Source organism: Mustelus asterias, chromosome 7, assembly GCF_964213995.1.
Source record: "Mustelus asterias chromosome 7, sMusAst1.hap1.1, whole genome shotgun sequence".
NCBI classification, from domain to species: Eukaryota; Metazoa; Chordata; class Chondrichthyes; order Carcharhiniformes; family Triakidae; genus Mustelus; species Mustelus asterias.
Genome location: NC_135807.1, coordinates 14,573,264 through 14,587,636, shown reverse-complemented (window position 1 = coordinate 14,587,636; position 14,373 = coordinate 14,573,264).

Here is a 14,373-nt window from a genome sequence, read left to right as displayed (position 1 = left end):
TGATTGGGTGGGAAAGTGGAAGTGAGATTAAAGATCAACCATGATCTTATTGACTGATGGGGCAAGCTTGGGGGCAATATGATCTCCTCCTACTCCTTACCTTCTCCTTAAGCAAACTAAAGATAATGAGCCCAGAAAATCTGTAGTCATGACCCTGGTGTAAATGCTGGGATTGCACCTGCTGACATTGTCCCCTCTGGATTGAGGATGACTTGTTTCCCCCCCAGCTTTGTGTTCTGAGATAGCTGCTAAGCCCAATGCACGATCTGCATACTGCCGTGTGCAGGGCAGGTAATGCCCGAAGGGTTGGATATGAGCCATTCAGAGGTTTATGCACTTTTTCCGATGCCTCAACTTCACCGCTGTGTGTTCCTAACGAAGTTGATGCGTTCGGTATTTGATTTGATTTATTATTGTCACATGTATTAGTATACAGTGAAAAGTATTATTTCTTGCACTCTATACAGACAAAGCATACCATTCATAGAGAAGGAAATGAGAGAGTGTAGAATGTAGTGTTACAGCCATAGCTAGAGAAAGATCAACTTAATACAAGGTAGGTCCATTCAAAAGTCTGATGACAGCAACAGGGAAGAAGCTGTTCTTGAGTCGGTTGGTACGTGACCTCAAACTTTGGTATCTTTTTCCCGACGGAAGAGAGAATGTGCGTGGGGTCATTAATTATGCTGGCTGCTTTTCCAAGGCAGCGGGAAGTGTAGACAGTGTCAATGGGTAAGAGGCTGGTTTGAGTGATGGACTGCACTTCGTTACAACCCTTCGTAGTTTCTCGCGGTCTTGTACAGAGCAGGAGCCATACCAAGCTGTGATACAACCAGAAAGAATGCTGTCTATGGTGCATCTGTAAAAGTTGGTGAGAGTTGTAGCGGGCATGCCAAATTTCCTCAGTCTTCTGAGAAAGTAGAGGTATTGGTGTTATATCCTTAAGAGTTGCAGGTTGCTTTAAGAGCTGATCACATGATTTGATGGTGAGAAAGGTCAATTTAATGCAAGGTAAGTCCATTCAAAGGTCTGATGGCAGCAGGGAAGAAGCTGTTCTTGAGTCGGTTGGTACGTGACCCCAGACATTTGTATCTTTGTTAATTAAGTTAAGTGCCCATGATCTTAAAAATAAGATTCTGGCATGGATAGAGGATTGGTTGACTGGCAGAAGGCAGAGAGTGGGGATAAAGGGGTCTTTTTCAGGATGGCAGCTGGTGACTAATGGTGTGCCTCAGGGGTCGGTGCTGGGACCACAACTTTTCACAATATACATTAACGATTTGGAGGAAGGAACTGAAGGCACTGTTGCTAAGTTTACAGATGATACAAAGATATGTAGAGGGACAGGTAGTATTGAGGAAGCAGGGGGATTGCAGAAGGACTGGACAGGTTAGAAGAGTGGGCAAAGAAGTGGCAGATGGAATACAATGTGGAAAAGAGTGAGGTTATGCACTTTGGAAGGAGGAATGGAGGCATAGACTATTTTCTAAATGGGAAAATGCTTAGGAAATCAGAAATACAAAGGGACGTGGGAGTCATTGTTTAAGATTCTCTTAAGGTTAACGTGCAGGTTCAGTCGGCAGTTAGGAAGGCAAATGCAATGTTAGCATTCATGTCGAGAGGGCTAGAATACAAGAACAGGGATGTACTTCTGAGGCTGTATAAGGCTCTGGTCAGACCTCATTTGGAACATTGTGAGCAGTTTTGGGCCCCATATCTAAGGAAGTATGTGTTGGCCTTGGAAAGGTCCAGAGGAGGTTCACAAGAATGATCCCTGGAATGAAGAGCTTGTCGTATGAGGAACGGTTGATGCCTCTGGGTCTGTACTCGTTGGGGTTGAGAAGGATGAGGGGGATCTTATTGAAACTTGCAGGATACTGCGAGGCCTGGGTAGAGTGGACATGGAGAGAATATTTCCACTAATAGGAAAAACTAGAACCAGAGGGCACAACCTCAGGCTAAAGGGACGATCCTTTAAAACAGAGATGAGGAGGAATTTCTTCAGCTAGAGAGTGGTGAATCTCTGGAACCTTTTGCCACAGAAGACTGTGGAGGCCAGGTCATTGAATGTCTTTAAGACAGAGATAGATAGGTTCTTGATCAATAAGGCGATCAGGGGTTATGGGGAAAAGGCAGGAGAATGGCGATGAGAAAAATATCAGCCATGATTGAATGGCGGAGCAGACTCGATGGGCCGAGTGGTCTAATTCTCCTCCTATGTCTTGTGGTGTCATTAGGGTGTTTGCAGAGGCTGCTGTCAAACTTTGTTTTGTATTCTGCAGTGAAGAGAACATCTTCAATGAAACCTGTTGTGTGGTAGTTTGAATCTGTGTGCAAACCATGTCTTTTCTTATGTTAAAACCCAAAACCCCTAACTTAGTACATCAGAGAAAGAAAATTACACGATATTACATCTTTCAGTTTACACTGGTGTCAAGCTGGGCGAAGTCACCAAGCTCTGCAGCCAGTATCAATTAATTGAAGAGGGTTGGGCTACAATGGGAAGGAAGACGGTGGCTGGAATTATTTTGAACTGACTGGGACAGGCACACCAGCAGGAGGTCCAGCAGGTGTAAGAGAAGTGAGATATTAATATTTACATTTTGCATTATCAATTTGACACATACTGGGAAACAAGCTTGTGGTGGTGTGACTGATTTAACTGGATTGGCGAGAGTTAGGCTGCAAAGGTTAAAAGATAGAGGAGGTATGAATTCAAGTGGTTTGAAATAGTAACGAGCAGAGAGCCAGGAGCGTTTGAATAGGAATTTACATTTCTTAAAAATTGTTTCAAGTTGGCTGTTGTATTTCAAAAGACACATATACAATTGGAAGATTGTAAATAGATGAGGCAAATTAGTATAAGTTTACTTTGAAAATACAGTAGCCTTAAAGTGAAGAAAAGAGTCGATCAATTCTGGGAAAAGGTACTTCCCAAGGGTTGTAGAAGAAAATGGAGTGCAAGATCAAAGGGACTAGACAGATTTATGAAATCATTGAAGACAGCATGGGTGTGGTGGCTGTGTGATCTAGAACAAGGCAGAGGGTGTGGTGGCAGTGTGATCTAGAACAGGACATCATGGGTGTGGTGGCTGTGTGATCTAGAACAAGGCAGTGGGTGTAGTGGCTGAGTGATCTAGAACAATAGTGTGAGTATAGTGGCAGGACAGTGTGGGGTGTGGTGGCCGTGTGATCTTGAACAAGAGGGCGTTGGTGGGGTGGCTGCGTGATCCCAAACAGGACAGTGTGTGTGTGTTGAAATCAGGCTGTGAACACCAGAATGCTACGTAGTAATGTTACTTAAATTTGCTATAGAGTATAACAGATGAGGTCTGTTACCATCAAGAGGGGGTTTATCTTTGAGTTTGTTTAAGCATTTTAGGAATATTTGTAAAGTACTATTAACTATGTAAAGGCGTTCTTATGTTTTAAGTTTTCTTTGCTTTATTCAAATAAATATTTAATGTTAATTAATAAAATCATCGCAATTGGTCTGAGTTACTTGACATCGGATAGCTCCTCATAATACGCAAATTGCAATATCATCATGGCAGCTGATTCAAGTTCCCTTTGGGATTTGGGCAGCTTGTCCCTTACTCTCTGCTGTGCCACAACATAGGGAACATCTATCAGTGGGGGAGGCCCGACGGAATCAAGTACCATTAGGCCTTTCCCCTGGCTGAGGCCCTTGCTGGCGCAAACCCCACCTACTGAGAGCTGTCGGCCAGTCAGAGGCCAGCAGCTCCTCACTGCCACTAATGCCAGCAGGAGTGATGGCTGCTACCAGAGGCCCAGGATCATTGTGTGACCCCAGGTCAAAGGTGAGTGAAGGCAGGATGGGGATTGCAGGGCAAAGGTCATGGGACATTGCTGTTGGAGGCAGAAGTAGGAGTGGTGGCTTTTAATGGCCCCCATTCTTCCTGTTGCCACATCTGAGAGGGAGTCCAGAACTGTGGGGCCTTGCTCGCGATGAGCGCACCATCCTTTGTGCCGTACTAAACAGCCCAGTGGTTCAGAGCATGATGTCGATAAAGATAATGAGAAAGTAAATATTTTGTTTCTGTTAAGGAGTGAAACTGTTGCTAATTCCAGAACTCTGCATAAATTCCCCCTTGAATCCCTTCTGCAAGAAAATTCACAAATTGAATCAATAGAAATTACTCATGGAAATCCTAGATTGTAGCTGGTGTTGTGTTTTATTGTGTAATACATTGCTCATTCCACCCTCAGCCTTTTATTATTCAGTCTAACCATATGATACTGTTTTAATCGAGTTCCCCTGAATGACTCTCTAACCACACAGCTCCGTTCTGACAATGAATCACTGAGTGATCTGTACAGAGAAATAAATATTTCAGTATTTTACACCCACCCCATTCACTGCTGTGGAAAAGTCACTGCAACTTTATCTTGCGGACTAATGAATTGATCATATGAATTAGAAGTTATTCCGGAACAGTGATTGCCTCAACTGAAGTCATTTCTATGAGTAATGAATACAAAACAAAAGTACAACTCTGCCGCAGTTAAACGTTTCTCAAATTGAAGGACTGAGTGAAACATAAATGTATGGCTTCAGCCTTTCACAAATAATATTGGAAATATCTAGAATTAGTCGAGGTTTAGGGTAAAAGGGAAAAAGTTTAAAGGAGATGTGAGAGGCAAATTTTTTTTACACAGAGAATAGTAAGTGCCTGGGATGTGCGAACAGAGGAGGTGGTAGAAACAGATACAATATCAACGTTTAAGAGGCATCTTGACAGATACATGAATAGGCAGGGAATAGAGGGATATGGACTGCGTAGAGGCGTCATATATCAATGCAGGTTTGGTGGGCCGAAGGGCCTGTTCCTATGCTGTACTGTTCTTTGTTCCTTCTCTAATACTGGATAGGTTAAGTAATGCAAACTGCTGATATCTTCCTTTATTCGTCTCTAAAGACCTATTTAAGAACACTCTGAATTTATGAACCTAAAATAAAAGATAAAGTAATTGAATTAAGATCCAATATGCACCAGAAATGAACCTGTTCCTGAGATACTGACTTCATCATGTGACAATATTGTACCTTTAAGAAATGTATTTTAGTCATGATTCTCAGCAGGATGTTTACAGCAGTCCCTTCCATTTTATCGTTGTGTCGACCGGCATCCTGTATTGTTGCCGCAGCAGCATAATTGTTTCTAATGGATAGAATGTTGGTTTCAATCTGAACTAATGCTGTTCTGCTGTTTTCCCCTGGGACTTTGCCGAGTGGGGCTTGATTGGCGAGTATAGTCATGTAAAAGTAAAGTTTGTTTATTAGTCACAAGTAGGCTTACATTAACACTGCAATGAAGTTACTGTGAAAATCCCCAAGTCATCACACTCCAATGCCTGTTCAGGTACACTGAGGGAGAATTTAGCATGGCCAATACACCTAACCAGCACGTCTTTCAGACTGTGGGAGGAAACTGGAGCACCTGGAGGAAACCCACGCAGACACAGGGAGAATGTGCAAATTCCACACAGACAGTGACCGAAGCTGGGAATCGAACCCAGGTGCCTGGTGCTGTGAGGCAGCAGTGCTAACCACTGTGCCACCGTGCCGCTCTATGTGTTGGGGAAGCTGGGCTTACACAGGATATTCAAGCTCAGAATTTGCTTCTGAGTAAAAGGAGAGCAGTCTCTCTCTTTTCCCCTTTCTCAAGTTGGAGACTGGAATCTGCCAGTAGATAAGTTTCTTTCTTGGAGATTCTACTGTATGAGAGTGGATCTTTCTCTGAAAATTGCTGTCTCGATCTCTGTTAAAAAACTGAAAATTCAGCATCACAGGAGCATACTTGTTTTGTACTAGCTTATTCTGAAGAAGTGTGTATGTCTATAGGGTATTGCTTTAAATTGGAACAACAGAGATAGCTAGCTGTTAAGAATTGTACTTTACCATGTCTAAGTGTTTTAGTTGGTAAAAGTTATGCTAATTCTTTTTGTTACATTCTAAGTTCTTAAATAAAGTTTGTTTTGGTAAAAGCTTCCCAGTGGGTCACTTGAATCATATCTGGAGTGAAACACCTTATGCTCACCCTAATACCAAAATCAAATGCAAAAGGTTGGAGTCTAGGCTAATTATATAATATACCTTGGAGTTTCTGCTCTGGCCCTTACAAAGAACAAAGAAAATTACAACACAGGAACAGGCCCTTCGGCTCTCCAAGCCTGCACCGACCATGCTGCCTGACAGAACAAAAACCCCCTACGCTTCCGGGGACCATATTCCTCTATTCCCATCTCATTCATAGAACATAGAACATAGAACAGTACAGCACAGAACAGGCCCTTCGGCCCACGATGTTGTGCCGAGCTTTATCTGAAACCAAGATCAAGCTATCCCACTCCCTATCATCCTGGTGTGCTCCATGTGCCTATCCAATAACCGCTTAAATGTTTCTAAAGTGTCTGACTCCACTATCACTGCAGGCAGTCCATTCCACACCCCAACCACTCTCTGCGTAAAGAACCTACCTCTGATATCCGTCCTGTATCTCCCACCACGAACCCTATAGTTATGCCCCCTTGTAATAGCTCCATCCACCCGAGGAAATAGTCTTTGAACGTTCACTCTATCTATCCCCTTCATCATTTTATACACCTCTATTAAGTCTCCCCTCAGCCTCCTCCGCTCCAGAGAGAACAGCCCTAGCTCCCTCAACCTTTCCTCATATGACCTACCCTCCAAACCAGGCAGCATCCTGGTAAATCTCCTCTGCACTCTTTCCAGCGCTTCCACATCCTTCTTATAGTGAGGTGACCAGAACTGCACACAATATTCCAAATGTGGTCTCACCAAGGTCCTGTACAGTTGCAGCATAACCCCACGGCTCTTAAACTCCAACCCCCTGTTAATAAAAGCTAACACACTATAGGCCTTCTTCACAGCTCTATCCACTTGACTGGCAACCTTTAGAGATCTGTGGATATGGACCCCAAGGTCTCTCTGTTCCTCCACAGTCTTCAGAACCCTACCTTTGACCCTGTAATCCACATTTAAATTAGTCCTACCAAAATGAATCACCTCACATTTATCAGGGTTAAACTCCATTTGCCATTTTTCAGCCCAGCTTTGCATCCTATTCATGCACTTATCAAGACGCCCCTTAAAAGTCACTACCGTATCCGCTTCCACTACCTCCCCCGGCAACGAGTTCCAGGCACCCACTACTCTCTATGTAAAACATCTGCCTCGTACATCTCTTTTAAAACTTGCCCCTCGCACCTTCAACCTATGCCCCCTAGTAATTGACTCTTCCACAATGGGAAAAAGCTTCTGACTATCCACCCTGTCCATGCCCCTCATAATCTTGTAGACTTCTATCAGGTCTCCCCTCAACCTTCGTCGCTCCAGTGAGAACAAACCAAGTTTCTCCAACCTCTCCTCATAGCTAATGTCCTCCATACCAGGCAACATCCTGGTAAATCTTTTGTGTACCCTCTCCAAAGCCTCCACATCCTTCTGGTAGTGTGACGACCAGAATTGAACACTATATTCCAAGTGTGGCCTCACTAAGGTTCTATAAAGCGTCAACATGACTTGTCAACTTTTAAACTCAATACCCTGGCTGATGAAGGCAAGCATGCCGTATGCCTTCTTGACTACCTTCTCCACCTGCATTGCCACTTTCAGTGACCTGTGTACCTGTACACCCAGATCCCTTTGCCTATCAATACTCCTAAGGGTTCTGCCATTTACTGTATATTTTCTATCTGTATTAGACCTTCCAAAATGCATTACCTCACATTTGTCCGGATTAAACTCCATCTGCCATCTCTCCGCCCAAGTCTCCAACTGATCTATATCCTGCTGTATCCTCTGATGGTCCTCATCGCTATCCGCAAATCCACCAACCTTTGTGTTGTCTGCAAACTTACTAATCAATCCAGTTACATTTTCCTCCAAATCATTTATATATATTACAAACAGCAAAGGTCCCAGCACTGATCCCTGAGGAACACCACTTGTCACAGCCCTCCATTCAGAAACACACCCTTCCACTGGTACCCTCTGTCTTCTTTGTCTGAGTAAGAAGTTTAACAACACCAGGTTAAAGTCCAACAGGTTTATTTGGTAGCAAAAGCCACAAGCTTTCGGAGCCTTAAGCCCTTTCTTCAGGTGGGGGGGGGTAGGGCCTGGGTGGAATTGTGGTTGGTGCAGGCTCGATGGGCTAAATGCCTCCTTCTGCACTGTAGGGATTCTATGATTCTATGAACTGGTGTGACAACAATAATCTCCCCCTCAATGTCAACAAAACAAAGAATATTGTCATCGACTTCAGGAAGCGTAAAGGAGAACATGCCCCTGTCTACATCAATGGGGACAAAGTAGAAAGGGTCGAGAGCTTCAGGTTTTTAGGGGTTCAGATCACCAACAACCTGTCCTGGTCCCCCCATGCTGACACTATAGTTAAGAAAGCCTATCAATGCCTCTACTTTCGCAGGAGACTAAGGAAATTTGGCATGTCCGCTACGATTCCAACTTTTACAGATGCACCATTGAAATCATTCTTTCTGGTTGTATCACAGCTTGGTATGCCTCTTGCTCTGCCCAAGACCACAAGGAACTACAAAAGGTCATGAATGTAGCCCAATCCATCACGCAAACCAGCCTCCCATCCATTGACTCTGTCTACACTTCCCGCTGCCTCGGCAAAGCAGCCAGCATAATTAAGGACCCCACGGACCCCAGATATTCTCTCTTCCACCTTCTTCGGTCAGGAAAAAGATACAAAAGTGTGAGGCCACTTTCCAACCGACTCAAGAACAGCTTCTTCCCTCCTGCCGTCAGACTTTTGAATGGACCTCCCTTGCATTAAGTTGATCTCTCTCTACACCCTAGCTATGACTGTAACACTGCATTCTGCACTCTCTCCTTTCCTTCTCTATGAACGGTATGCTCTGTCTGTATAGTGCGCAAGAAACAATGCTTTTCATGTGACAATAATGAATCAAATCACATCAAATCATCAGTCCTTCCACCTCTAGAAACAGTTTCTCTTTATTTTGGTTTTCTGTGCTGAATGTGGCCTTGGTGTTCGGGGGTTCAGCTTTCATTTAGTGGCGGCTTGACAAGTGTGGCTAATCGGGGTACACTGTTTACGGTCAGAGAGTCGTGCCTTCATTCACACATTCTTGGGCCTAACAGCTGTCGCTTCCCAGTGAACTCGGAAATAGTCACTCATTCCTGTTACGTTCAGAGTACAGCTCTGCTGTACCTTAGTGAGACTCAGAGAGGGACTCTCACTCCTCACAGTGCTGAGGCAGGGTGGAGCTGGAAAATTACAGAGGTGGAAACAGGCAGTGAATGTGATTGACATTCTTTATTTTAAACAGATGTTTGACAATCTGGTGCTTAACAACAAACCCAAACAGAACTGAGCCCAGGCAAGAAAATACTATTCACATCTTGCACTCTCTGTTACAGGCTGCCGCATCCTTGGGGATTCCCCTGTGACTGAGTGTGTTTCAAGCAATAACCAGCGAAACTCTTGTATCGGAGCTGGACTTTTCACTCGAAGGATATTGCTGCAAGCCGAGAGAGGGAGTAGCAGATTCCAGTCTCAGTAGAAATGAAGTGTGTCTAAGGTGGCAGAGATCTGACAGTGAAGGGGTGTCAGATATCCCTGTTTGGATGCTTGGGGTGTGTTCTTGGGTAGGGACAATCTACTAAGGGTTCTCATTCTATTGCCGCTGCATACATATCTTTGAAAGTGGCAGGGCAATTTGTGAAGGCTGTTTAAAAAACATAGAAACATAGAAGATAGGAGCAGGAGGAGGCCATTCGGCCCTTCAAGCCTGCTCCGCCATTCATCACGATCATGGCTGATCGTTCAACTCAATAGCCTAATCCTGCTTTCTCCCCATAACCTTTGATCCCATTCGCCCCAAGTGCGATATCTAACCGCCTCTTGAATACATTCAATGTTTTGGCAACTACTTCCTGTGGTAATGAATTCCACAGGCTCACCACTTTTTGGGTGAAGAAATGTCTCCTCATCTCCGTCCTAAATGATCTACCTCGAATCCTCAAACTGTGAGCCCTGGTTCTGAACTTCCCCACCATCGGGAATATCCTCCCTGCATCTACTCTGTCTAGTCCTGTTAGAATTTTATAAGCCTCTATGAGATCCCCTCTCATTGGTCTGAACTCCAGCAAAAACAATCCTAACCTAGTCAATCTCTCCTCATACATCAGTCCCGCCATCCCCTTTACCGGATCCTTGGCTTCATTCACAACAGCAAGGAAGTCATGCTAAACCTTAATAAAACACTGGTTCCCCCAGCTGCTGCATCCAGGGCGTTCTCCCACTTGAAGACTAAGTGGAATGGCGGGTGACTACGGTGGCGTTCCTCCCGTTGGCCAGAATGGTGGCACCCCGCGCCATTAATTATGCAGAGCCACATTCCCCTCCCACTCTCCCGCTGAGCTGGCAACTGATTCGTCTGCCCGCCATTAGCGGGTGCCTTCAATGCTCCCGGCGCCATATTTAAACCTCAGTCCAGCACACTCATATCACTCCCTCCAGCCCACCTGTCTTCACCAGAATGTACATGACGTCAGCAACCCAGAGGGTAAAGGCTAACAGCCTCAAGAAGAAACCTGTTCCTCGATTCAGCTACCCTTCCCCCTGAATCCATCGCCTGCTCCACTTGGATCTGGAATCTTCATCCATCCCCTTCCAGTAAACGGTGTGATATTTCTTTCACCCCTTTGTCTCTGAGCTTTGTCAGAGTCCAGCTTCCCTCCCCTTCATCTTCCCCTTGCCTTCTGTTTTTATTCTTCTTAGGTCATAGAGTCATAGTGGTTTACAGCATGGAAACAGGCCCTTCAGCCCAACTTGTCCATGCCGCCCTTTTTTTTAAAACACTAAGTTAGTCCCAATTGCCCGCGTTTCGTCCATACCCCTCTATATCCATCTTACCCATGTAATTGTCTAAATGCTTTTTAAAAGGCATCTCTACGACTGCCTCTGGCAGCTTGTTCCAGACACTCACCACCCTCTGTGTGAAAAAATTGTCCTCTGGACTCTTTTGTATCTCTCCCCTCTCACCTTAAACCTGTGCCCTCTAGTTTTAGACTCCCCTACCTTTGGGAAAATATATTGACTATCCAGCTGATCTATGCCCTTCATTATTTTATAGACCTCTATAAGATCACCCCAAAGTCTCCAACACTCCAGAGGAAAAATGTCCCAGTCTATCCAGCCTCTCCTTATAACTCAATCCATCAAGTCTCAGTAGCATCCTAGTAAATCTTTTCTGCACTCTTTCTAGTTTAATAATAGGGTGACCAGAACTGTACACAGCACTCCAAGTGTGGCCTAACTAATGTCTTGTACAACTTCAACAAGATGTCCCAACATCTATATTCTTCATCCATTCTTTGCCCCTCTGCCTGCCATCATCACCCTCGCCCTTTACTCCTCCTTGCACAGTCCTCCTCCCACATTGCCCTCCCCCCCTTGTTTTCATCAGGCCACCAGAAGTCCCTTCAATCCCTTGTTAAACCTCAGAGATTTGTTGCGATGGCTGCATGAATCCCACAGCACAGTGCTGTCCAGATAGACACTGGTGTGTGGCACCAGGGGGGGGACTGCGACCCCCTGTACTCCCCAACACCAGGTGTAGCACTGCACAGAGACAGTGGCACAGGAGGATCCGTGAGTCCAGCAGTACGGTGCTGGCCATGAAGACCAGCTGGAGATGGAGGGCAGGTGCAGGTCTGTCCTGGCAGAGTGATGGACTGTGCATCAGGAGCCACACAGCACTATGGCAGTGTGGCATTCACCCTCAAAGTCTCTGGCGAACTGAGGACCTTGTGCGCGCCACTTTTCAGCAATCGGGGTTTGGCATCGATGTGATTTCACGCTGATATGAGGCAAAATTGCAAGGCCTGATGGGAAACCCGCTGTTTTAATGAGCATTCATGAAATGCCAGTGACGACTGCACCACCTACCAGCGGGAAGACTGTGCCACCTGCCAGTGGGAAGACTGCGCCACCTACCAGCGGGAAGACTGCGCCACCTGCCAGTGGGAAGACTGCGCCACCTACCAGCGGGAAGACTGCACCACCTACCAGCGGGAAGAGTGTGCCACTTGCCAGCGGGAAGACTGCACCACCTACCAGCGGGAAGACTGCACCACCTACCAGTGGGAAGAGTGTGCCACTTGCCAGCGGGAAGACTGCACCACCTACCAGCGGGAAGACTGCACCACCTACCAGCGGGAAGACTGCGCCACCTACCAGTGGGAAGAGTGTGCCACCTGCCAGCGGGAAGACTGCACCACCTACCAGTGGGAAGAGTGTGCCACCTGCCAGCGGGAAGACTGCACCACTTGCCAGCGGGAAGACTGCACCACCTGCCAGTGGGAAGACTGCACCACTTGCCAGCGGGAAGACTGCGCTACCTGCCAGCGGGAAGACTGTGCCACCTGCCAGTGGGAAGACTGCACCACTTGCCAGCGGGAAGACTGCGCCACCTACCAGCGGGAAGACTGCGCCACCTGCCAGCGGGAAGACTGCACCACTTGCCAGCGGGAAGACTGCACCACCTGCCAGTGGGAAGACTGCACCACCTACCAGCGGGAAGAGTGTGCCACCTGCCAGTGGGAAGAGTGTGCCACCTGCCAGTGGGAAGAGTGTGCCACCTGCCAGTGGGAAGACTGCACCACCTACCAGTGGGAAGAGTGTGCCACCTGCCAGTGGGAAGACTGCGCCACTTGCCAGCGGGAAGACTGACCCGCCATTAACTCACTGTTGTGGGGAAATTTCAAAAGGTGGCCAATTGTGTCTTAACTAAGACAATTCAAAACTTGCAAGGCAGATATCTCTGTGCAAAAGACATGAAAAATTTATTAAACATAAAACATAAGACAATGCAATACAAACATACAGACAACGGAGTCTGACGAAGGGTAAAATAGCTCAAGGACAGAGCGACAGAACCTCTCTGAAAGTCAAATACAGATCAATTATACTTTTTCATAATTAATAATTCCGCCTTTCATCAGCCTCATAAAAAGTCTCACAACACCAGGTTAAAGTCCAACAGGTTTATTTTGTATCACAAACTTTCGGAGCGCTGCTCCTTCATTAGGTGAGTGCTCCAGTTTCCTCCCACAGTCCATGGGTGTGCAGGTTAGGTGGATTGGCCATGCTAAATTGTCCCTTAGTGTCAGGGGGACAATCTAGGGTAAATGCATGGAGTTATGGGGATAGGGCCTGGGTGGGATTGTAGTCGATGGGCCGAATGGCCTCCTTTTGCACTGTAGGGATTCTATGAAATGTTGGATTGTGACTGTCTTGTGGTAACTACGGGGTTTGACCTAAGGTGCAATACAAGACATTCCTGGCAAGTCATTTTGCTTTCTGTCTGAATGTACCCAAGCTTTGCAGAGCTGTCAATATGCAGACCAGGTTAAGAACATAAGAACTAGGAGCAGGAGTAGGCCACCTGGCCCCTTGAGCCTGCTCCGCCATTCAATAAGATCATGGCTGACCTTTTCGTGGACTCAGTTCCACTTACCCGCCTGCTCCCCATAACCCTTAATTCCTTTACTGTTCAAACATTTTTCTGTCCTTGCCTTAAAAACATTCAATGAGGTAGCCTCAACTGCTTCACTGGGCAGGGAATTCCACAGATTCACAACCCTTTGTGTGAAGAAATTCCTCCTCAACTCAGTTCTAAATCTGCTCCCCTTATTTTGAGGATATGCTCCCTACTCCAGTTTCACCCACCAGTGAAAACAACTTCCCTGCTTCTATCTTATCTATTCCCTTCATAATCTTACATGTTTCAATAAAATGCCCCCTTATTCTTTTGAGTATAGTCCCAGTTTACTCAGTCTCTCCCTATAAGCCAACCCTCTCAACTCTGGAATCAACCTAGTGAATCTCCTCTCCACCCCCTCCAGTGCCAGTATATCCTTTCTCAAGTAAGGAGACCAAAACTGTACACAGTACTCCAGGTGTGGCCTCACCAGCACCTTATACAGCTGCAACATAACCTCGCTGTTTTTAAACTCCATCCCTCTCGCAATGAGATTGACGGAGAAAAGCAAAGCAATATCATTGGATGGAATTGTGTTAACTTCGAGGGATGAGAGACATGAAGACTTAAATCAATAATGATTAACGAAGCTCACTCCAAATACCACTACAACAACCTGCATTTATATAGTGTCTTCAATGCAGTAAAACATCTCAAGGAGCATTATTCAGTAAGATTGGACATTGAGCCACATAATGTGGGATTAGAGAAGATGGTCAAAAAGCTTGGTCAAAGAGATAGGTTTTAAAGAGCATCGTAATGAGGGACAAAGGAATCAGAGAGATGGAAAGG